We start from the raw sequence: 25,562 nt of genomic DNA on the forward strand, positions 1-25,562 counted from the left end.
GAGACCTAGGCATCACTTTTGGAACTAGAGACTGGGGCCCAGGCCTGCGTCACAGAGCTGGGGACCTCCTCCTCACCAAGGGCTCCTGACGGCAGGGCAAGGGCAGTGAGAGGAGGAGGTTGAAGCACAGCCCCGCCCTCAAGTCCCAGTTCCAGTCCCTCCACCCTCCTGGGTCCCCCAGATCTTTTCTTCCCTCCCCAGTTGCTCACCCTGTCAGAGACAGTCCTGAGTGCATTTTCTATTCTGTTTCCTGGAACACAGATGTGACCTGGTTTTGTGGAGATGTCTGTGCCAGTCCCTCAATTTCCCATGTCTTTAAGATCCAGACTTCTCCCTGGAGTTTCTGTTATTTCTCCAGTTTCTTGCTCTCAGGATCTCATTTGTTTGCGGTTCTAGCTTTCCCCCTTAATATGTTCTTACCCTGCATCAACTCAGACATAGAACTTACATTATTTGTACTTATTGATCATTGTGAATTTTGATTACAATTTTCATAGTTTTTTAAATGTTTAATATTTATTTTTGTGGGCACGCGGCAGGTGTATATTTTAATGGAGTACATGAGATACTTTCATACAGGCATGCAGTGTGTAATCATCGCAGCATGGTAAATGAGGTGTCCATCACCTCCAGCCGTTTTCCTTTGTGTTACAAATCATCCAATTATCCTCTTCATTTTTTAAATGTACAATTACATTATTATTGACCATAGGCATTCTATTGCTGTCAAATACTATAAATACTCAATTTTATTCATTCTTTCTAATTACTTTTTTTATCCATTAACCATCCCCACCTCTCTGCCACTGCGCCTTCCCAGCCTCTAGTAACCATCCTTCTACTCTGTATTTCTATGAGTTTGACTGTTTGATTTTTAGCTCTCACAAATAAGAGAGAACATGTGATGTCTGTTTGTCTTTCTTTGCCTAATTTCACTTAATGACCTCCAGTTCCATCCATGCTATTACAAATGATAGGCTCTCCTTGTTTTTCTATGGCTGAAGAGTGCTCCACTGCATATATATACCACCTTTTTTTATCCTGTTGTCTGTTGACGAACACTCACTAGGTGGATTCAAAATCTTGGCTATTGTGAACAGTGCTAGAAGGAACATGGGAGTGCATGTATCCCTTCAATCTACTGATTTCCTTTCTTCTGGATATGTACCCAGCAGTGGATCATATGGTAGCTCTAGTTTTAGTTTTTGAGGAACCTCCTAACTGTCCTCCATAGAAGCTGTACTGACTCACATTTCCACCAAAAGTGTATGAGGGTTCCCTTTACATCCTCGTGAGCATTTGTTATTGCCTGTCTTTTAGAGAAAAAGCCATTTTAACTGGGGTGAAATGAGATCTCATTGTAATTTTGATTGCCTTTCTCTGATATCAGTGATGTTGAGCACCTTTTCATATACCTGTTTGCCATTCATATGTCTTCTTTTGAGAAATGTCTGTTCAGATGTTTTATGTATCTTTTAAAAATTATTTTAACTTCTGGGGTACATGAGCAGGATGCGCAGGTTTGTTACATAGGTAAATGTGTGCCATGGTGGTTTGCTGTACCTATCAACCCATCATGTAGGTATTAAGCCCGCTATGCATTAACCATTTTCCCTGATGATCTCTCCTGCTTCTGACAGGCCCTAGAGTGTGTTGTATCCCTGCCTGTGTGCATGCGTTCCCTTTGGTCGGCTCCCACTTATAAGTGAGAACATGTGGTGTTTGGTTTTCTGTTCCTATGTTAGTTTGCTGAGGATAATGGCTTCCAGCTTCATCCATGTCCCTGCAAAGGACATAATCTTATTCTTTTTTGTGGCCACATATTGTTCCACGACTTAAATGCACTACATTTTCTTTATCCAGTCTATCAATGATGGGCATTTGGGTTGATTCCATGTCTTTGCTACTGTGAATAGTGCTGCAATGAATACATAGGTGCATTCATCTTTATGAAATAACAATTTATATTCCATTGGGTATATACACAGTAATGGGATTGCTGGGTCAAATGGTACTTCCGATTCTAAATCTTTGAGGAATCACCACAGTGTCTTCCACGATGGCTGAACTAATTTACATTCCTGCCAACAGTGTAAAAGCGTTTCCATTTCTTCTCAAACTCACCAGCATCAGTTGTTTCTTGACTTTTTAATAATTGCTATTCTGACGGGTATGTGATGGTATCTCATTTTGGTTTTGATTTCCATTTCTCTAACGATCCGTGTTGGGAGCAAGTCCACCAAAATCCAGCATAAACTGGCCCCAAGACTGGTCATAAACAAAATCTCTGCAGCACTGTGACATGTTCATAAAGGCCCTAACGCCCAAGCTGGAAGGTTGTGGGTTTATAGGAATGAGGGCAAGGAAAACCTGGCCCACCCAGGGCGGCAAACCACTTAAAGGCATTCTTAAGCCAAAACAAGAGCAGGAGCGATCTGTGTCTTAAGGACGTCTTCCTGCTGCAGTTAACTAGCCTAACCTATTCCTTTAATTCAGCCCATCCCTTCGTTTCCCATAAGGGATACTTTTAGTTAATTTAATATCTATAGAAACATTGCTAATGATTGGTTGGCTGTTATTAAGTATGTGGGTAAATCTCTGTTCGGGGCTCTCAGCTCTGAAGGCTGTGAGACCCCTGATTTCCCACTTCACACCTCTGTATTTCTGTGTGTGTGTCTTTACTTCCTCTAGTGCCACTGGGTTAGGGTCTCCCCAACCTAGCTGGTATCGGCAAATGGTGTCCATCATGTGGGCTCAAATCCAGGTTGAAGTAGCTCACTGTGACAAAGCTGCCCTCACTTTTATCTCTTTGCAAATCAAAGAAGGGAGTCATATTGGGAGCAAGCCCCCCAAAATACAACCATAACTTGCCCCAAGACTGGCCACAAACAAAATCTCTGCAGCACTGTGGCATGTTCATAATGGCCCTAAAGCCCAGGCTGGAAGGTTGTGGGTTTATGGGAATGAACTGAAGGAACACGTGGTCTGCCCAGGGCGGCAAACCACTTAAAGGCATTCTTAAGCCACAAACAACAGCATGAGTGATCTGTGTCTTAAAGATGTGTTCCTGCTGCAGTTAACTAGCCCAACTTATTCCTTTAATTTGGCCCATCCCTTCATTTCCCATAAGGGATACTTTTAGTAAATTTAATATCTATAGAAACAATGCTAATGACTGGTTTGCTGTTAATAAATATGTAGGTAAATCTCTGTTCAGGGGTCTCAGCTCTGAAGGCTGTGAGACTCCTGATTTCCCACTTCACACCTCTATATTTCTGTGTGTGTGTCTTTAATTCCTCTTGTGCCACTGGGTTAAGGTCTCCCCAACCAAGCTGGTCTTGGTAATCAGTGATGTTGAGCTTTTTTCCATATGTTTGTTGGCCGCATCTATATCTTCTTTTGAGAAGTGTTTGTTCATGTCTTTTGCCTACTTTTTAATGTGTTTGTTTTCTTCTTGTAAACTTCCTTAAATTCCCTGTAGATTCTGGATATTGGACTTTGTCAGATAGATAGATTGCAAAAAATTTTTCCCATTCTATGGGTTATCTGTTCATTATGATGATAGTTTCTTTTGCTGTGCAGAATCTCTTTAGTCTAATTAGATCCCATTTGTCAATTTTTGCTTTTGTTACAATTGCTTTTGGCAATTTCAACATAAAATATTTGCCCATGCCTATGACCTGAATGGTATTTCCTAGATTTTTTTCTAGGGTTTTTATAGTTTTGTCGTTTACACTTAAGACTTTAATTTATCTGGAGTTAGTTTCTGTATAGGGTGTAAGGAAAAGATCCAGTTTAAATGTTCTGTGTCTAGCTAGCCAGTTTTCACAACACCATTTATTAAATAGGAAGTTCTTTCCCCATTGCTTGTTTTTGTCAGGTTTGTCTTCTTGCCTAGAGATTACACATTGAATTACCATTTGGAGATCATCCCCCTCACACACACCTGGTGTGGATCAAAGGTAACAGGGGCCAAAAGGAGAAAGTTTGAGCCTTGCCAGGTGAATACTGGTGCTGAACAAAGTGACTTGTGTCTATTTTCTTGCATGTATTTTACATTGGCTGGGAAGGAAAATATTAATTTGATTCCCCATGCAGCCTGTTGGGCAGCATCTTGCAAAATTGAGAAGCTTTGCTTATGGTTCCATCAAACAGAAAAGGATGATTTTATTTAGTAATGGGGCTTGGCTCCCATATCTATGATACAGTGAACAGGGACATCAAAGCTGCTCTGTTCTTCTGAAAGCTGCAGAGAAAGGGAACCCAGAAACCTGGTTTGCTGGCAAAAAAAAGGGGGGCAAGAAATTCTTACCAACCAAGTTTCTCATCTTTTTTTTTCTCTCTGTCTCTCTCCCTCCTCCTCCCACTGTTTGTGTGTGTGTGTGTGTATATGTGTGTGAGTGCAAATGTAAATATGATTGTCTCCTCTGCAAAGGTTTAATAGAAAAAAGGATTTGTGAGACTAGTCTTAGGCTGTAGCAAATCTGGAGCAATTTTTGCTAAGAATTTGTCTTTCTGTTTTGTTCTTTAATGGAGAGAGAGGTATCACAGGAGAGAAGATGGGCTTAGGACCACTATAAGCCTGCTTTTCAAGCCAGCCTGGCAGCTGGTCATTTACAAAGTTGCTGGGGGTCCCTGAGACTAGTGCCATATGAAGTTTCTCTCTTTTTGTTTTATATACTTGAGAGCTTAACCTTGTGACCATGTGAGAAAGAAACCTTGATACTTTCTCTTGGTCTCTGCCATCCAGCAGACAGGAATTTGGGGATTCATTTACAGCCCTAAACATTATCTTGGGCAGTTAAAAGCCTTTGCAAGCTTGAAACTGACTCCTCTAGGCTCTTTCTGGGAAGAGCAACAGAACCTGCTGAATGCTGTAGCTCAGTAACCAAGGCTTTGGTCTTTGGACAGTGGCTGCCCCCAGGTTCAATTCATGGCTTTGGGATTGATTCCTTTCTGGTTTGTTATTTGTGTAACTCTGCCATTTTTTGAGGGTTCCCCACCCCATGGATAGCTTCTGATTTCCTGTCTTGAATTTTCCTTTCTCTGAAATATCATGGGGAAATTCTAAACTTTTTTTTAAAAAACTGTTTACCATCTCTTTGAAACACTTCATGAGTTCATGGTTAAGTTATAACCTTAGTTAATACGTATTCATTTTATGTGAGAGGTTATCTGGTATGGAATTCAAAAGTCAGAAATGTTGGCTATGCTCATCAGAGCCTGGTAATAAGAGATTTTAAAAGATTTTTTAACAAAAGAACTCTATAATTAAAAGTGGTTTAATTAAAAATAGATATCCAGAGTTGGATGGGGTAACGCTGGATATCTATTTTCATGCCTGTAATGCCAGTAGTTCAGGAGGCCAAAGCAGGACGATTTCTTGAGCTCAGGAGTTTGAGATAAGCCTGGAAAAGAAAGTCAGACCACATTACAAAAATAAATAAATAAATAAACAAATAAATAAATAAATAAAGTATCCAAACTGTATCTGTTTATAAGACATTTATCTTTTCCTCTTCTTGATTCATGTCTTTCTGGAAAAAGTTTTTTTCTTCTGAATTGTTTTCCTCCATTTTTTCTTCTTGCCACTCTTGAGGCTCACATGAGAGAACCTAGATAAATTCTAACAGCCTGGGACTCATAGGGAAAAACAGAGGAGGTGCCACAGACCCCATTCTGAGAAAAACCTGTTTTCCTCATGGAACCTCAGGAACTGATCCCCCTCGAAATCTAAGTCTTGGTTTAATTTTCAATTTTACATTTTGTTACCTGATTTTTTTGGGGTGTGTATCAGAAATTCCTTCACATTATGAGAGAGCTTTGAGCCATAGTTTGCTATAAGCAGATGAGAAATACACTATAAGGGACTGTTAATGGCAATTAGGAAGAATACTTGGCTCCTTGCATGCTTGGATCAGAGAAGCATGCTCTTGACCACCTAGAAGGTATGGAAACATCCCTAACCCCACTGAGAGATGAGAATCCATGGGGGATGGGCTGATTACAAAATGTGCTGATTGGCTTTGGATTTTTTTTTGCAATAAAATGCAGGGTAGAAGCACTGCAGTAGCTTCTTCTGTAGTATTTCCCTATGGGAGGAGTCCATGATTCCATATAAAATGGCACCCTTAATTTGGGGGATCTGTTTTTGCCTTCCAGCTATGTCTGCTTATTAGGGTCTAGAAACTGCATGCTTTCCTAGCCCTGCTTCTCAAAGGGCTCTAGCTCAATCCCAGTAATCCCATTAGGTAACTTAAGAAATGGCAAATGAAAAATCTTATAACGACTGGATTTTCTGTCTGTCTTTGTATTTATATGTGATATGCGTGTGATGTTTACATAAAAGAGTTCTAATTAATTGGTTTAAAGAAAAGTAAGAACAGATTTGATCTGCACTTCTGTCCTGTGTCTGTCCTGAGCTCCACATCTGGTACATAATTAAAATGACCTACTAACCAGGTTTTTCACCAAAAATAGAAGTTGCACAGAGTTAACAGTGTAGCATGTATTTGAGGCTACTGAAGAAACAGTTCCACATGCAAAGCATGTAAGAAAAGTAGAATGTACTTTTGGTAAAAGATTGTAAGAAGACATGGGAATATGGATTTCTTGCCCAAGTTTAGAGAGTTAAAGTATTGCTTTAAGGGAGATAGGAAAAATCTAAAGGTTTAAGCAAGTTGGGGAAGGTTTATAAAAAATTAATTTTAAAAGAGATTTTGTGTGTAAACATATTGGCTAAAGTTAAAGGGGTATTAGTCAATGTTTCCATAAGTTGAACATAGGAATAAAAGCATAACAGAGTTTTCTTAAAACATGGTTAGGCTCTGTAAGAATAATAACTAAATTGTAAAGGGCTATAAAAAGTTTATAGAAACATTAACTTACAGTTAAACTAATTAACACTGGATAGATTTATAGAATTTTAATAAAAACTATCTTTAGCATTAAAGATGCAATAATGTAAACATGAACTTTGGTTTTCTCTTTTGATAAAGATTCTTAAGTAATACTGAGAGGCAATGAAAAAATTTTTTTTGCCTTTCAAGGGAGGGGAGAGGGAGGAGACCAATTCAACAGGCTTCATGCTGTCTTCACTGGGTCTTGTAGTTTGAGAAAATGAGTCTCTTTTCTATCAGACTAAAGGTTTTTTCCTTTTTAAAACTTTATGAGTTATCATTTTGGATAAACAAATGACTTAAGGTAACCTAGGGTTCTATTTTGTGATATCCAGTGTTTTAAACCTTTGATATTTGACAAACCTGTGAAGATCAAATTCAAAGATAAAAAAATAGGTCCCCTACAGTCCAAAAAGACACAGTCTACTTATTTAATGTATTAAAATCATGCAGAAAACATGGCCAAATATAAAATGGTGCTTAGCTTTCTTTGGGCTATATTCATATAAATACATTATTAGCATGTATTTCAAAATTGTATAAGATTCCTATAATTTTGATATGCCTTAGCACACATTTGACAAGAATATTTGTAACCTCTGTGGCACATAATAATGTAACATAACAATTTTAATGTTCTTGTCAATTGTGTTTGACTTTGGCTGTCCTAAAATGTCTTCTCATCCACAGACAATTGTTGTCTTGTTCTGATACTCTTTAGAAGATGGTTTTATAATCAGTAATAAAACTTGGACAGGGGCTCTTGAATGCAAGTGTCTGATAGCTTTGGAGATTGCAACATTAGAATAAAGGAAAAAACCTTCAGGACTCTCATGGAGAGCTGAAATGTTCATGAATATTAAGCAGAACAAGGGCTTACTGAAGTAATAGAAAACTGAGCTAATCTTGTCCTTTGCTTTTTTTTTCTTTTTGTTTTGTTTTTTTGCTTAAAACGTGGCTGATCCTTTTTGTTTTTCAGAGAGCCAAGAAAACTTCTTTTGAGCTACTTACAGCTTTTAACAACTGAATAAAATATATTCCTGTGAACAAAATTGGGAGCATATTTGTTTCTCTCTACCTGATTTGTCAGAATCTGGAAGCTATTTGCAAGTATTCTTAATTTATGGCTACATAATTATTTGCATAAGTGCAATAAAAATGTTTTCTTTTGCAACAGGACACAATTGGAGAAACTTTATTTTACCAAGGTTTTGACTGGAATGGCATGCTTTTGTTTAAGGAATCAAATTTGACTTCTAGAGCCAATAAAAACCCCTAGGGAAAACTGGCCTCATACCTTGTCTACGCAGTCCCTGTACAGGGTTCCTAACCTATGGTATGTAAAGAATATCACTTTCCAACAGGCACAGGAATCTTAAGTTAACCTGGCATCTCAAGAAGACAGGAATGTACCCAACTCATAGGCATTTGAGAGTACAAACCCATGGCTGGGATGGGCTTTAAAAAAGTCTTATCTAAGGCTCTTTATACAGAGTTCCAACAAAGCCAATTTAAAAGGCCTATGTGAAAAATAATTATTCTTGCTGTGCTCTATGCAGATAATCATGCCAAGTGTAATAAAACTAAAGTTTATTTCACAAACAAATTGGTCCTATCAGGATTTGTTTTTAATAAAAATAAGGACTGAAGAAAGAAAAAATTATGTTTCAAAAACTATTATAGTACACGTGTTATTAGGTTTTTTTTTTTTTTTTTTTTTTTTTTTTTTTTTTTTTTTCCTGCCATTTAAACTGAAACCTAAATTTTGGGAGGCTACAAGTTCCCTAACTCATGCTTTTAAATCTCTACTTTTAAAACTGTGAATTGCACTCCTTGTCCTAGAACTCATTATTCATCTTATTGTACACTGTTTTCTTAAATGTTGTACTAAAACTGTAGATAAGAATATGAATGCCTTTGTCATGAAAGCCTTGGAACCTCAGCCTGGCCTGCATGTGTACACTCAAACAGCTCAGATAGCTGCAAAGCAGTTCTGCTTCTCTCACCTTGGGGTCAACACCTACCCCACCAAGCCCCCTGTCAGCAGGAGGAATCCAGAGCAATTGGCGGCCTTTTTCCATCTTCATAGCCCACACCTTAAGAATAAGGTGCTATGAAACCCTAAGGGAGGGATTGAAACAGCCTTTGCAAAAATTATAACTGAGGAAATTATGACAGTGAAAGAGATCAGACCTAACCGATTCTATCTTGCTTCTAACCTTTAAGCTGTCCTTGTTCATTCCTGGACACAGGCCAAACTAACCCTGGGAAGGAATTTGCAGACCCTACACTCAATAGATCAGGTGACACCACCTAGAATGGTAATCTGGCTCAATCAGTTCTGAGATCCTACCCAGGAACAGAAGACAGCAAGGAAACCTCACTTTGACCCCCTGTGATTCCATCTCCAACTTGATCAATCAGCACTCCCCACTTCCCTAGCCCCTACCTGTCAAATTGTCTTTAAAAACTTAGGCTGGGTGTGGTGGCTCACACCTGTAATTCCAGTACTTTGGGAGGCTGAGGCAGGCGAATCACGAGGTCAGGATTTCGAGAGCAGCCTGGCCAACATAGTGAAACACCGTCTCTACTAAAAATACAAAAAAAATTAGCCAGGCGTGGTGGCACTTCTGTAATCCAAGCTACTTGGGAAGCTGAGGCAGGAGAATCACTTGAACCCAGGAGGCAGAAGTTGCAGTGAGCTAAGATCATGCCATTGCACTCCTGCCCAAGTGACAGTGTGAGACTCCATATCAAAACAAACAAACAAACAAACAAAACTTAGATCCCCAAATGCTCAGGAAGTCGAATTTGAATAATAAACTCTGGTCTTCCGCAAAAATAAAGTAAAAATACAGGTATGTTAACTCTAATAAAGTCTATTGTTATGAAGCATTTTTGTTTCTATAACAGCAGGACAATATTACAAGACAGAAACTTCAAAAATCACTTAATTGCAACTCTGAGTCCCTAAGGGAAAGAGACAAAAAAGTGGAAAAATCAAATGCTTTTTTAATGGCACAGAGGTCATTTTTTTCTTCTATAATTACAACAGCAAAATCTAGATATCTGTATATATATTTATATATAATATATATTTAAAAATGTATATGTGTTTTTCACAGTTTAGATAGCATGAAGCAGTTTTAAAAGCACAGTTTAGTTGCTTTTAAAATAGCAACAAGAAAAATATAGCACAGTTTAAAGCCTATACTGAATCCTCTGTGTTCATTCCTGATTACCACGTGGAAACACGGAAATCCCAGGCTGGCACTCCTCTCCCAGAGATGCAGGACCAGAGCTGGGCTGGTTTTTAATCAGCAGAGGGATAACCCGATTGGAACGTCTCCTACTACACAGCAAGCTCAAAGGTGGGATGCCTTAGGATAGGGCAGGGCCCAGAGCAGATGTGAGACTCCTGGAGTTTAGTGGCAATAAAAGGGTTTAGAGAAGCATAATTACTTAATATGTGATTGTACCATGAAATTTTACTTAGCAATATATTTTATATCTTTTTAACATATTTTAAAAAATATAAATATATCTGCATTAAGCAAACTTTAAGAGACATGAAGGGTAAAAAAGAAAAAAATACAATAATGGAAAAATATCTTAATATCTCACAGACCTCTGCAATATCTTAGCAGAAATTGGAGACTGTGGAGGTCACTCTTCCTGAATGAGAAAACAGCTGAGTCTGTAAAACTGCACTTGGCTTCTCCGCAGGCTTTGAGGTGTGCAGGACCAGCCCCTACCCCTGACTCAGACATAGCCCAAGTCTCAGCTCTTCGGTTTACACAACTATACAGGTTAATGATATATTTCAGAACTTCATAATCACATATACACATACACACATATGCCTAGTACTTACAGGTACATGTGAAAATACAAAACTGAACACATATCAAATACTAAAGCAAAACTTGTATTTACTATTACTATAGTTATTGAATTGAATTTAAATTATTTTGTTTTATACTATCATGTTGTAGTGCAAAATAATGTTTTGCTATGTGATTCTTTCTCTATTCCAATGCCAATAAACAAATATATCTAAATGCATGTTTTTGTAAAACTAAATGTAAATGCCATTCTTGCCAAATACATTAATAAAATATATGTGGTATTTATGCATAAAATCTGTGTTGGCTTGTTTGTCATTTACGTTATCGGTATATATATATAATAATATATATATATAAAATTAGCTGATATAATTTTTAAATATCAGTCAACTATTAATACATGTAATAACCAATAAGATAAACACTTTTAAATGTTATTACATTTTTGGTTAAGTTCACATTGTATTTTTATAAAACCCAGGATAAAATATTTTATTTAGAAATTAGCTTTGCTTTTGACGATTGTTTTTGCATGAATTTTCAATACAAATTCTGGATGTTTATTTGCCAATACTGGATGCTAGAGAACCTCCAGTAGTATGGAACTGAAATCAGCCCAGGATTCCCAGAATTTCCTCACAATGGCAGCTTGCTAGAGCGCACTCTGGCAGTGTGCCAACACAGTAGGAATTTGGACTTCATCATCAAAGCACTAGTGAGTCCCAGGGATGAGCACACAGAGGGCAGCAGGAGCTGCAGAGCCCACTTTGTGGTACTTAGGGAAGAGAAGGGATGGGGTGGGGTGATGTCTGAAGGACTGTAGAAAGGGTGAAGAGGCAGAGTCTACAGGTAGATGAGCGTGTTCTAAGGATAACTGTTACCCTATTAAACATAGTTGGCTTCAATGATCATGAAGAGAAGAGAACTGATTCACCAGACATGGAAGAGACAAAATGAAAGGACTTGCTGCTTCCTTGCCAGGAGGCTGAGGAAGACTAAAGGCATTTACAGAAGAATGAAAAGTAGATAAACAATCTGAAGAGCAGAACATCAGCACCCAGCCAAGACAGAGGAACTGAGCATTTAAGGTGGTGTTTCAACCCCACAAAGGGAGATGAAAGGTAAAGAAACTCAACACCATGCAGATGCTGAGTTATTGTTAAAAAGGCATTTACAAGAGTGTGACGGACACAGCGCAGAAATAAAAAACCCATGCATGGAAGCAGAGTTTCAATTAGGCATACGCAGTTTCTTATTATATTATCAAAATCATACTAAGCATTGCTAGTATTAGTATTGCTAGTATTATTCTAAAAATGTGAAAGGTCAAAAGTTGAATTAAATCCCTGTTCTAAGTTAATGATTTGCAGGTGAAAGAAACCATAGATTACAAGGAAGAAATGGAGAGAGCTCCTGAGAAAACATTTGCTTGACCAGCTCAGGAATCAGCAAGATCAAAAAGCAAACCGCACCGTCCCCAGGAATCTGAGATGAAACTGCTTCCTAAGAGAACCCTGGTGTCCTGAGTGATTCCCTGGTTGTTGCTGAGAGCTGCCTAGTGGCCTGAGCACTCCCTGTTGGTCCTGAATTCCCCCAGGTATCCTGAGTGCCTCCTGATGGTCTTGTGTGCCTTTAGGTGGTCCTGTTACTCCTGGTGGTTTCTGAGAACCTCTTGGTGGTCCTGTGTGTTTCTTGGTGGTCTAGAATGCACCATCGTGATTCTGTGTCCCCTGCTTGTCCTGAGCCCCCTGGTGTCCTCAGTGCCTCCTGGTGGTTCTGAGCACCCCCTGGTGTCCTGAGCGCCCTTTATTATGAGGTCTCCTCCTGTCTCCCTGCGGGGAGGTTTGTGTCTGGGCTCACGCAGTTGTCCCCTCACTGCGTCTCTCACAGTAATGCACTGCCTACTCCTCAGCTCTCAGGTAGATCATTTTTAGGGAGACTGTGCTGGTAAGTGTTGTCCCTGGGAATTGAGTCATCTTTGTACTGACACAGGACAGCATTGAGAACTTTTGCTTGAATCACTCATTGCTACCATCCACTCCAGCCTCCGTTCTCCAGACATCTGCGCTCAATTCATGCTGTAGTCAGTGGAGGGGAATCTCGGTGCTTTGCAAAGAGACCCAGAGAACAGCCAGGCTACTTTGCCAAATAAAACAATGTAGATCTAGTAAACCTTTCAGGTTTTCCAGGAATCTGGGGACAGGGTGTGTGGAATAGGTGAAACACAGATGCTTTTTAATCACAGTGAAACTATTTTTTATGATGGCCAATGATGAACACATGGCATAAATAATTTGCGAAACCTCAGAATTTTCTGAGACACAGTGTTAATCTAAATGCATAACAACATAAAAAGTATCTAGCAGGTCATGAAACACTGGAAGAAATGAAAGCTGTATGAAAACATCTCACAACTACTAAAATGTTTGTTTGAACTAATTTCACTGAAGAAGGTGGGGCATAAGTCTCTGACACAAGTAACTCTGGAAAGAATTCAATTTTCTGACTGTAAAGTATAAATAAGCTGCATGTAAGCACTGTATTCTATTTGATAAACACATTTCCAACAAGCTTCAGTTAAACAATTCTAACACAGTTTGTGTATCTTGAAATTGTGCACTAAGTAAATTAATGTCATATGGTAAGAGAGGTTTCCTCACTGTTGAGTGTGGGATTATGGACAGGCCAAGAAGGAAGGCTATGAATGTCTATGTGGATCACAGTAGGGTGAACACATCAGTGTGTTCTTATGTTGAATGTAATATGGATACAGAAGATTAGATACATAAACAGTTTAATTTTTAATTTTTGCCAATAAATAGCATATGTATATATTTATGGGTACATGAAGCACTTTGATATATCATGAAGTGCATAATAGTCACACTTTGGTAAGGGGTGACATCCCTTCAGGCATTAATCCTTGGAGTTACCAACATTACAATTGTACATTTTTAGTTATCTTTAAATCTACAATTAATTATTAAGGACTATGCTTACACTGTCGTGTTATCAAATATTACATCTTATTCATTATTTCTAACTACTTTTTGTATCCTTTTACCATCGCCAATAACCCCCATCGACCACAGACCTTCCCAGCCTGTGGTTACCATATTTTTACTCTCTCTCTCCACGAGTTCAATTGTCTCAATTTTTAGCATCCAAAAATAAATGAGAACATGTGAAGTTTGTCTTTCTTTTCTGGGCTTATTTCAATCAATATAATGGACACCAGTTTCATCCATGTTGTTGCAAATGACAGAATCTCATTCTTTTTTATGACATAATATTAACCCATATCCTATAGGTACCACATTTTATCTATCCATTCATCTGTTGATGGGCACTTAGATTGCTTTCAAATTTTGGTTATTATAAAAAGTGCCATAACAAACCTGATAGTGCAGATATTCCTTTGATATATTAATTTTCTTTTTGGGGGGCATATATACCAGCAATAGAATTGTTGGATCATATGATAGCTCTGTTATTCCTTTTTTTAGGAAATTCTAAACTATTCTTTATAATGGTTGTACTAATTTAAATACCCACCAAGTTTATGAGGGTATGAGGATTCCCTTTTCTCCATATCCTCACCAGCATTTGTTATTGCCTGCCTTTTGGATAAAAGCCATTTCAAATGGGGTAAGATGATATTTCCTTGTAGTTTTCTTTTGCATTTTTCTGACTATCAATGTTGTAGAGTACATTTTCATATTCCTGTTTGCCATTTGTAAGTCTTATTTTGAGAAAAAAAACTTTGCCTGATTTTTGTTTGGTTTATTAGATGTTTTTCCTATAGAGTTGTTTGAGATCCTTGCATATTTTCATTATTAATCCTTTGTCAGAGGGGTGATGTTTCTTTACCTCACATTATGAAAAGCTTGATGTCATTATTCACAGGCACATCCCTGAATATATACACAACATCCATGGAAAATCTGTCATTTGGCAGTGTTATCTTTGACAGTCTGTTTACCTGATGTCTCTGTTTAGCTGTCTCTGTCTCTCAACATAACAACTAGATGTTTTTCGCACTCATTGCTGGCATGGTGTCACTGTTTTGTGTCATAAATTGATCCACAGTCAAATGCAATTAAATGTGTTCCTATTTGGAGGGTCAGGTTTTGAGATTTGTCATGACCCACAATGTTTTGTTTTGTTTTGTTTTGTTTTTTTAGAAATTAGGTGTAGCAATATTTCGCAGACTAGCCTTGAAATCCTTGGTTCAGATTATCCTTCCAGCATAGCGTCCTGACTAGTTAGAAATACAGTCATGTGCCACCGTGCCCAGATGATTATTCTTAAATTATGATTTCTCTCATTCTCTCAGCTAAACTGAGTGTATTATCGCTTAACATATTGCTCTCATGGAGCTGTCAGCTTTCCATTAATTATTTACCATAACAATATATCATGTGTTTTAGGAGAACCTTGGGGTAGAAATTATTCACATTCAACTGCAAATAAACTCGCACCCTTTAGAGAAAGTTTTTGTATCTCTGCTTTTCATGCCCTGCGACTTTATAAAAATATAACTGCCCCTGCCTTGGTGTGGAAGAAAAGTTCCTGTATCTCAGAGGGACACTCCTGCTTTAAGAATAGAAATCCGCATGGGAATGGAGGACTCCTATACCCCCGTTGTGCCTCTCCCAGAAAACTATCCAGATCCTCTACCCTACAAGTGGGCTGGAGTGAGAATAATTGGGGGCCCCTTGTTATTGTCCTACAGTACATGGCATAGAAGCTCTGTCATGTAAGTGGGGCTGGGAGGAGATAGGGATCCATCTCATCACAGACTGGAATTTAGTCTCCACCATAGAGATCTCACTCCAGGGCCTCAACTGAGATCTGGGGAAAGGAACCACCATCTTCTTGTCAGATCAGTTCAACATCAGGCTTCTGTCATCCTGAGCTGCAAATGAGAGAGTAATTCTCATCTCTCAAGTATGATGGATCCTCACTGCCCTTACTGAGACTTGGTAAATGTTTTAGTCTGTTTCAGCTGCTATAAGAGAACTCCGTGCAATGGGTGGCTCAGAAATAACATAAACATATTTTTCTGAATTCTCAAGGTGAGGAAGTTAAAGATCAAGATGCCTTTGAAATTGGTATCTGGTAAAGGCCTAATTCCTTATTCATAGATGACCATCTTTCTACTGTGTCCTCACGTGGTGGGAGAGGACAGAAAAGTTTCTGAAGTTTCTCACAAAGGCACTAATCCTACTTATAAAGATGATACCTCAACACCTCCCAAAAACACCTCTTCACTTACCAAAGGCCCCACCTCCTAACATCATCACTTTGGGTTTAGAATTCCAACAAAGGCATTGTGGGGGGTAATAAACATTCAGTCTATAGCAGTACATTTTATCAATCAATAATTTTTATTTACTGCATTTTCTTAGAATAATTTGCATTGATTTTTAATGGTTGAGATTTACAGTTTTTTGTTTGTGTGTTTGTTTTACCAGATGTGATTGTTTAAATGGAAAGCTTAGGGCTCCTCATGCCACCACTCTGGTAATTAGATAACTCCATTTATATTTGTGTTTGAAGCTTCTTCATGTTCTGAATGTTTTTCTCTTAAGCCGATTGCCATGGTGAAATTAATTTGTTCTCCCTCGTTGGCATTATCATTTGCTTGGAAATACACTTCTCTAGGTTTTCATGTGGTGAATTCACCTGTCTCTTATTTGTTTTTATTATAGTACCTTTCTGTATAATTTAAACTTTTTAGGCAAATATTTTGTATATTTTTGGATAGTTGTATATTTTGAAGAGAGCTCCATCTATTAGGATGTGTCCTCGTGTCCAACTTGCCCTGTCTCCCACACACTGATCTGCACTCTGTCGAGCCTGGGTCTCTCTCCTACCTTCTGTGGAGTTCTCTCTATGAACAGTGTTCTGCAACCCATTGTCTATTCTGTGGTCTTCACACCTCTTGGCCTACCTGGGTTTCCAGTTCCCTTTCCTCAGCTCCAAATCTACCTGGTTCTATGCCAACACTGTGGCCTGGAAGCTTCCTTAGGGAAGTACCTGATTGTGCATTCATCAGAAGGCTCCTTTTTATTATTTTCCCTCTCTCATTGGCCACTGTCTTTGTTGCCTGATGTCAAACAGCTTAAAAATGTGTTTAAGGTATTTCCCTGTGTTTTCCAGTTCTTTCTGGTGGAAAGATACATCTAGTCTCACTTGTTATACCTTGTTTGAAAGTGATCATCTCGCCTACAGATAGTCAAACTAATTTTATGATGTCTACTGAGATTTATCTTGGAATATATACATATAGATATTCAACCCTAAATTCCAACAGACTTTTTATAGAAATTATAAAGCATATATATACACACACACACACACATATACACACACACGTAATATTTTGTAAAACTAATATTATACAACTGTCACATGAGAAAAGCAAAAGTTCTAAAATTCCATAATAAAAAAAATTCAATTTTTCTTTCAATGAAATTCCCCTATGGAAATACTGAGGCATTTTCTAGGACACTGCCCCAGGGGGCTTTATGAGGCCCCACCCAGAATGTGACCTAGCAGGCATGTGAGGGATTTCGATCCCTGTGCTTGGCATTCTGTCTCCTCCACATGAAAATTTGAGATCTTCCTACATTCCTTTGTTGGGTTGCTTCACCATTCTGGACATTGAGGGACAGAGAGGGTGTAGCAGGCCATAAACATCAATAGCGCCAGTGTCTTTGAGGATGGAGACATGGTGCTTTTCTGGTGCTTTTCTTTGCACCAGAAAAGCAGGGACCCGCATGGGGCATAGCCTCAGTGTATAAACCTAACCATGTGGTAATATGTGTACCGCTCTGAGACAAGATTCCACATGGAACAGGTTGTGCCTTTCCGAGAGTGATGGCTCATTCAGGAAGGTGTGTACCTGGATGTGTCTGGTAAACTCTTTCTCAATCAAGGGATAATGATAATCCTCAGAGTGATTTGTTTGTGAAAAAGAAAAAATGGATCATGAAAGAAACTGATGTAGAAACAGTCACTCAACAATGTTTTTCATAACACAGTCGATTACCGATTACTTATGACACGCCCATATAAAAAGAAAAACACCGCCCTCTTATAGACTAAATACTGCCCAAACTTATCCTAGAGCTCTCAGAAAATGAATATTGAGATGATTTCTAGGATAACTGGATACCAAAGACAATGGTGTTCTTAAGTTTTCTGATACTTTGGTATCTACCTCATTAATTAATCATTTCTCACCTAGAGACCCATTCCAATGAAATGTCATTTTCAATTCAAGAAACAGCTCTACTGTGAGACAAATCGTCATCGTGGTGACTAAATGTGCGTATTGATTTTGACATCATGAACATGATCGTGATGATATTGATGGCATTCTCAGAAACATCCAGGTTCAAAAAACTAACTGCAGAGTCATATTTATTTTAGTGTAGCTTTCGATCAAGAAGGGCATACATTGAAAATGACATAGTCGGTGGTCTGAGGGTTTTGTGCTGTTAAGAAAAGCAAGGCAAGCCTAAATTGTGGTCAGTTTCCTTGGCTTGTTCCTCTCTGCACCTGCTCTTCACTGGGTCTCTGCCTTGGATGGGCTCTGAGCACCTCCTACTGGTCGTCTGCTGCCTGTGCACCCAAATAAAGAAGGCGTTGGGGATCTGCTTCTGAAATGTTCACTTGTACATCTGGCCCCCAGCAAGCATCTCAGCCAGGACTGGGAGCTGCGCCTTGGATCTCCCCCATGTGACCTCATCTTGTGCACTGTGCTTCCTTGCAGCAAGGTGACAAGGTCAGATGAGTGGCCCTTGCTTCACAGATACTACTGGAAACAATTTTTAGCAAATCTAATTGTAGTTTGACAATATGATTCAGCAATCATACTCATAGGAATGTGCCTGAGTGACTCATACCCACACAAAAAAACTATGCGTGGACTTTCATTTACATTTCCCAAAACCTGGAAACTTTTTTTTATTAATTCTCATTAGTTCAGTCATTCTCAGATTTTAATCAGAAAACTAAACAATAACATTTTCTTTAACCAAACTTACAACTAAGATGAGAAAATGGGGTCAGAAAAATCAAGACTGAGTTCTTACTTGCAGTCTAATGGTGGTAAGTTACATAATGGAGCTCTGGTGAGATAAGCTACTAGATGCTGTAATTTTTAACCTCTCAGTTACAGTCAACCAGCGATCCCTGTTAGCGAGGCATCTAAAGATCCCCCCAACAAGGGAAAACTCTCTGACTCCATAAAACTACACTGGGAATCTCTCCAGGCTCTGAGGTGTGCAGGAGTAGCCCCTATCCCAGATTATGCAGTCAGGCTAATCTCTGCTCTTTTCTTAGGAAAACAAGTGATGATTAGGATAAGCAGAAGACATACTCTACTGAAAGTCTCTGTACATGGAGAAAAACCAAAAAAGTGGGAAATGCATTTTTCTGATACATTGAACAACATCCATGAAAAACACAACTTCTGTGCCATGATGTCTTGCAGAATTAGGATGCAATGCAATAGGAGTAAATGTCAAAATCACAATTGTTTGCAGACTGCACATTTGTTCATATAGGTTCCAATAAAATAACATCAAAGCCAGTGTTCTCTATAAGAGCTCAGAAACAGCATTTCAGAGGGCATTTTCCTCCCTCCTTCTACAGGCGACACAATGCGCATGGATCAGGTGCCCACCTGCTGCTTTCTGATGTCCATGGCATGGCTTTGTGCTGAAGCCCACATTGTGTGGTCAACTTGAATGAAGGGACTGCCTCTGCAGTGATTCTGAATCAGAGCCATTGCTGAGAGTCATGGAGGTCCCTTGCGGGGTAACGTTGACTTGCAGAAGACTCAATTATATTCTGCACCTTCTTTTCACAGCACAGAAATAAAGGAAAGTTCTACCCACCCCTCCCTCCCTCTCTCCTTCACCCAGGGATGCACTTCCCTCATATGCCTTCAATTTCCCCAGCCTCATTTCACCTCTTGCACATTTTCCCTCAAAAAGGCATGTGTGCAAACATAATCCAGTCTTGAAGTTTTCTGCTCATAAGACCAATGATAACACAAATATTTTCACAAAATTGTATTATATGTAATTTGAGCATGACCATATTACCAAACATAAAATAAAAAATAATCACAGCAACAATTAATTCTAGATATCACCTTGACTAGACCATCATCTTAGTTCCCAAATCACACACGCATCTAGATGTCACTGTGATGTTACAATACAGGTATTATTAAAGCCTGTCATTAGTTTTCCCTAAGTCAGGAAGATTGTCCTAGATCACCTTGGTGGGAGGAACTCAATGAAAGCATAAGAGAAGACGATGTAACTCAATGAGGAGTTATAGAGGAGCTGGGGCTCCTCTCCCAGAGCTGCACACTGTGAATCGCAGCTACAGGTCTTCCCCAGAATTCCAGCCTGTATTTTCCAGTGGCCAGCACTACTGACCTTAGGGCATGCCTAGCCGGACCCTACAATTGCTGTCACAAAAAGCTCACAGCACAATAAAGTGTCAATTCTCACCTCTCCACAAAGTCACAGGTGAGAGAGGGGACTCTGTGACAATGTGAGAAGCACAAGATCAGCTCTCCATCAATATCCAATTTGAGAAAACAACCATTGTCCCATTAGTGACTAATGTTCACTTCATTTCCCAAATTAGTCCGAGCACACAAGACAACAGGAGGATCCAGGCAATGGTGAGTGAGAAAATCCCCTCAGCCTCCCAGGTCCTGTAGGAGCCACAACCAGAACCACTACTGAGTTACACGTAACAGACCCAAGTCCTGGGATTTAGACCACAGAAAACACACCCTCTGTTTTCATTGAAAAGAAAGAGAAAAGAGAACTCTGAGACTAGTCTAGAGAGAAGAAAAATGGATTAGCAGAGAAAGGAACAACTGGATCAGTTCCGAGTCAGATGTGCACAGTTTTACAAGAGGAGGAAAAACATCTGTAAAAATGGCCAGGCTTTAAGGATCCCTTTTGGCTCCAATCTGAATCCCAAAGCCTGTTGTAATCAGAGATTCTCATGGAGGTCTTTGCCCTGAGTCTGACTGGAAAACACTTCCCAGATTCTGCTCTGCTTCCTGGGAACTCTAATTCTGGTATCTATGGCAGGGTTATTTCTGCTCCAGAGTGCCACTCTGGGTTCTGTGGGTGTGAGAATGTGTCTTCCTGTTTCGAAGAAGGAAAGAAAGATGAAAGAAAAAGGAGAAAGAAAGGAAAGAAAGAAAGAAAGAAAGAGAGAGAGAGAGAGAGAGAGAGAGAAAGAAAGAAAGAAAGAAAGAAAGAAAGAAAGAAAGAGAGAAAGAGAGAGAAAGACAGACAGACTACAGTTTTGCATTCAGAGACATCAAATGTGAATATAGAATTGTAAAGCTGGAGGAATTCCCTGGGGAAATTTGACAATGAGGCAGCCCCAGACACCGCCACCCCCAGGGAAAGCCAGCCCTTAGCAAGATCTGCACCTCCCTATGGGGTCAGCCTAGTGTACAGTGACTCAGATGCTCCCTGGGGGTCCCGGCATCCCTGCAGGGAGGTTTGTGTCTGGGCTCAGTGACTTCTGTTCACTGTGTCTTTTGCAGAGTAATACACGGCTATATCCTCAACACTCAGGCTGTTCATTTGCAGATACAGGGAGTTTTTGGTATTGTTTCTGGAGATGGTGAATTGACCCTTCACAGCATCTGGGTACCATGTGCTAACTCCATTACCACTAATAGTTGAGACCCACTCCAACCCCTTCCCTGGAGTCTGGTGAACCCAGCTCATGCCATAGCTACTGAAGGTGAATCCAGAGGCTGCACAGGAGAGTCTCATGGATCCTCCAGGCTGTACCAGGCCTCCCCCAGGCTCCACCAGCTGCACCTCACACTGGACACCTGCAAACAAAAAGACACCCTGGGCAGAAATGGTCAGATGTGTCTGCTGTTTCTCTCACTCATGTCCACTCACACTCAGTATCTCTAGTTCTCAATGAATCACCTTTTAAAACAGCAACAAGGAAAACCCAGGCCAGCCCAATCTCCACAGTGAGTCCTCTGTGTTCAGTGCTGAACACCGAATGGAAACACCTGGGCATCCCAGGACTGGGGCTCCTCTCCCAGAGCTGCAGGGTCAGGGCTGGGCTGGTTTTTATCAGCAGAGGGAGAAACCTGTTTGCATGTCTCTTACTATACAGGAAGTTCTGGGGTAGGAAACATGAGGAGAAGGCAACACCCAGATTAAATGACGGTGTCCTGCAGGAGTTTGGTAACAATGATGGTATTTGTATAAATTCTGTCTTATTATGAAATTGTGCTGTTATAAATACTTTACATTGATCACCATATTTCATTTTTAGATATTTGTGCAAATTATACTCTGTAGGAGTCAACAGTTTCTTCATTTATGGATGTGGACCCGAACCCACAAATCGAGGGGCTAAGTATGTGTCTAGGAGTTCATGTCTGCAATAAGTGAGCTCCAGCATTTGGCCCTGTGCTCCTCATTGCTAGCTCTGACATCTCCCTAAACCAAATCTAGGACAGAGCTGGATGTGCCTAGTGTGGATTGCAGAACCCACTTCCAGTATTGAGAACATGAGTGATTTTGCTGCACTCCAGCACTCACCAGACAATATGGAAAGAACAAGGGTTTTCAGGCAGATGAATTCAGGTATTTCTGACCTTTAATATATTTTCCTATCTTCCTATCACTCCTTTCTTGTCTAAGTTTCCATTTGTTTCATTGTAATAAACATTATGAGGTTTAACTTAAAGATAATAAACTTCACATATGTAAAGTGTACAATTAATAAATATGATGTAAGTGTCATCATTATCAAGAAAGTGGACAAGTGCATTATTCTCAACAATTTCTCTTGTTCTGCTGTATTCCTCCTCCTTCCCTCTTTCCTTCTTCTAGCATTTCCCCAGTTAACTACTGTTCTTTATGCTTCAGATACATTTTCATTTTCAAGATGTTAAAAAATTAAAAAAATATAGTATATAATCTCATTTGTTTGCCTTCTTTTACTCAACATAAATACTTACATATTTAACCTTGTCATGTGTATCAGACATTTATTTATTATACATAATGGGCAGTATTACAGTGAACAATAACAACATTATTTGTTTTTCTATTAAGCAGCTGAACAATACTTGGATTATTTTATTATTTGGAGTCTTACTTAACAAATCTGCTACTCAGAAATGTACATAGATGAGAAATAGATTTTTCTTATTTTTCACAACAACATGAACGATAACAGCTAAAGACAGAGATAGAAATTTGCAAATTTTATTTATACTTCAGATAATTGAAATTTTAAGAAAAATAACAAATCTGAAATCTAGGGAGAGGCAAGCTCTTGGAGTAACAAAGCCAGGGTATGAGATTATTTGAGGCACAGTCTGGCATTTAAAATGCAGACTATTACAAGATAAAAATATGAACACATATTGGGTTGCTTGAAGTTGAGTGTGGTGAGAGTGTTGTAGTGTGAAATTCTCACAGACCACATGAAAAATAGCTTTTTTGTCCTCTTTAATCCCTTTCCACTAGAATGGGGAGAGTCACAAAATTCCTCCTTTTCCAACTTGTCTGTCTGGGAGAGAATGAGAGTCTACACTTCTGAAATGCACACAGACCTACCTACCTTAAACCCACTACAGAAGTAAGGAATTACTCTGCAGGGCCAAGTCATGTAAACCAGAATGCTAGGGCACTGGTGCAACCTCTCAGGAATTGAGATGGGAACACAGGTCCCAACCAAAGTACTCTTAAGAAGCAGCTCCCCTCTCTTCTTATGGAATCAGAGCCTTAATCTGCAGGGCAGGATAGCAGATCTGAAAGGTGATGACACCAATGGAGAACACTGGAGCTGTGGGAGGGAACACCTGGGGAAAACAGGAGGACTCTACCCCAGGGTAAGGGGCAAGAACACACAGACCAGCATCTCATCTGGAGGAGGGTCAGGAAAATTCAGAAGGTCACACTGAGACTCAGGATCAAAATGTCTTTCTAGGACTATGGACCTAGGAATAAGGTCCTGGGAATATGGACCCAGGAAGAGGAACCAAGGAATATGGACACTTTAGTCTAATGCCTTTCACCAATTTAGAAATTGTCAGTTAAATAAAACACTTGAATGCTCCTGAGGGAGCTGAAAGAGATTCCTTGGAGGACAGAACAAGGTGAAGAGGCAAAGTCAAGCAGAAAAGACAAGGAAGGTATGATTGTAGGATCTGAATTCTCTGGTGGAAATAGAAGAACAGATTCCAATTACTTTTTAAAACCTTCATATCAGACTTTAGTCACTTATATGATAAACTCGTTGGCCTCATCAACGGAGTCTTATTACCCTATCAGGGATGAAGGTCCATGAGGGTACATGGTGCAGTTCTAGTCATTTATGAGAAACCCACAACCAATATCATACTGAATGGGAAAAAATGGAAGAATTGCCTTTGAAATCTAGCACAAGACATGGATGCCCTCTCTTACCACTCCTATTCAACATAGTGTTGGAAGTTCTGACTAGGGAAAACAAGTAGGAGAAAGAAATAAAGGGTATCCAATTAGGAAAAGAGGAAGTCAAATTGTCCCTGTTTGCAGATGGCATGATTGTATATTTAGAAAACTCCATCGTTTCAGCCCCATATCTCCTTAAGCTGATAAGCAACTTCAGCAAAGTCTCAGGATACAAAATCAATGGGCAAAAATCAGAAGCATTCCTATACACCAATAACAGACAAACAGAGAGTCAAATCATTAGTGAACTCCCATTCACAATTGCTTCAAAGAGAGTAAAATACCTAGGAATCCAACTTAAAAGGGATGTGAAGGACCTCTTCAAGGCAAACTACAAACCACTGCTCAAGGAAATAAAAGAGGACACAAATGCATGGAAAAAGCATTCCATGCTCATGAATAGGAAGAATCAACATTATGCAAATGGCCATACTGCCCAAGGTAATTTATAGATTCAATGCCATCCCCATTCAGCTACAAATGACTTTCTTCATAGAATTGGAAAAAACTACTTTAAAGTTTATACAGAACCATAAAAGAGCCTGCATTGCCAAGACAATCTTAAGCAAAGAGAACAAAGCTGGAGGCATCATGCTACCTGACTTCAAACTATACTACAAGGCTACATAAACAAAACAGCATGGTACTGGTACCAAAACAGATATATAGACCAATGGAACAGAACAGAGCCCTCAGAAAAAATATCACACATCTACAACCATCTGATCTTTGATAAACCTGACAAACAAGAAATGGGGAAAGGATTCTCTATTTAATAAATGGTGCTGGGAAAATTCGCTAGCCATAAGTAGAAAGCTGAAACTGGGTCCTTTCCTTACTCCTTATACGAAAATTAATTCAAGATGGATTAGAGACTTAAATGTTAGACCTAATACCATAAAAACCCTAGAAGAAAACCTAGGTTAATACTATTCAGGACATAGGCATGGGCAAGGACTTCATGTCTAAAACACCAAAAGCAATGGCAACAAAAACCAGAATTGACAAATGGGATCTAATTAAACTAAAGAGCTTCTGCACAGCAAAAGAAACTACCATCAGAGTGAACAGGCAACCTACAGAATGGGAGAACATTTTTGCACTCTACTTATCTGACAAAGGGCTAATATCCAGAACCTACAAAGAACTCAAACAAATTTACAAGAAAAAAAACAAACAACCCTATCAAAAAGTGGGCAAAGGATATGAACAGACATTTCTCAAAAGAAGACATTCATACAGCCAACAAACACATGAAAAAATGCTCATCATCACTGGCC

General features: G+C 39.3%; 1 long non-coding RNA gene across 2 annotated transcripts in view; it reads right to left on the reverse strand.

Moving 5' to 3' along the window:
* Positions 1-5,264: 5,264 nt before the first annotated feature.
* LOC139358637 (uncharacterized) overlaps positions 5,265-25,562 on the reverse strand; it is a 42,943-nt gene continuing 22,645 nt past the window's right edge. For both annotated transcript variants that reach the window (XR_011613820.1, XR_011613819.1), the window contains exon 5: positions 5,265-5,408. This is a non-coding gene — a long non-coding RNA (uncharacterized lncRNA). The remainder of the gene's footprint in view (positions 5,409-25,562) is intronic.

This window comes from Macaca nemestrina, chromosome 15 (assembly GCF_043159975.1).
Source record: "Macaca nemestrina isolate mMacNem1 chromosome 15, mMacNem.hap1, whole genome shotgun sequence".
NCBI classification, from domain to species: domain Eukaryota; kingdom Metazoa; phylum Chordata; class Mammalia; order Primates; family Cercopithecidae; genus Macaca; species Macaca nemestrina.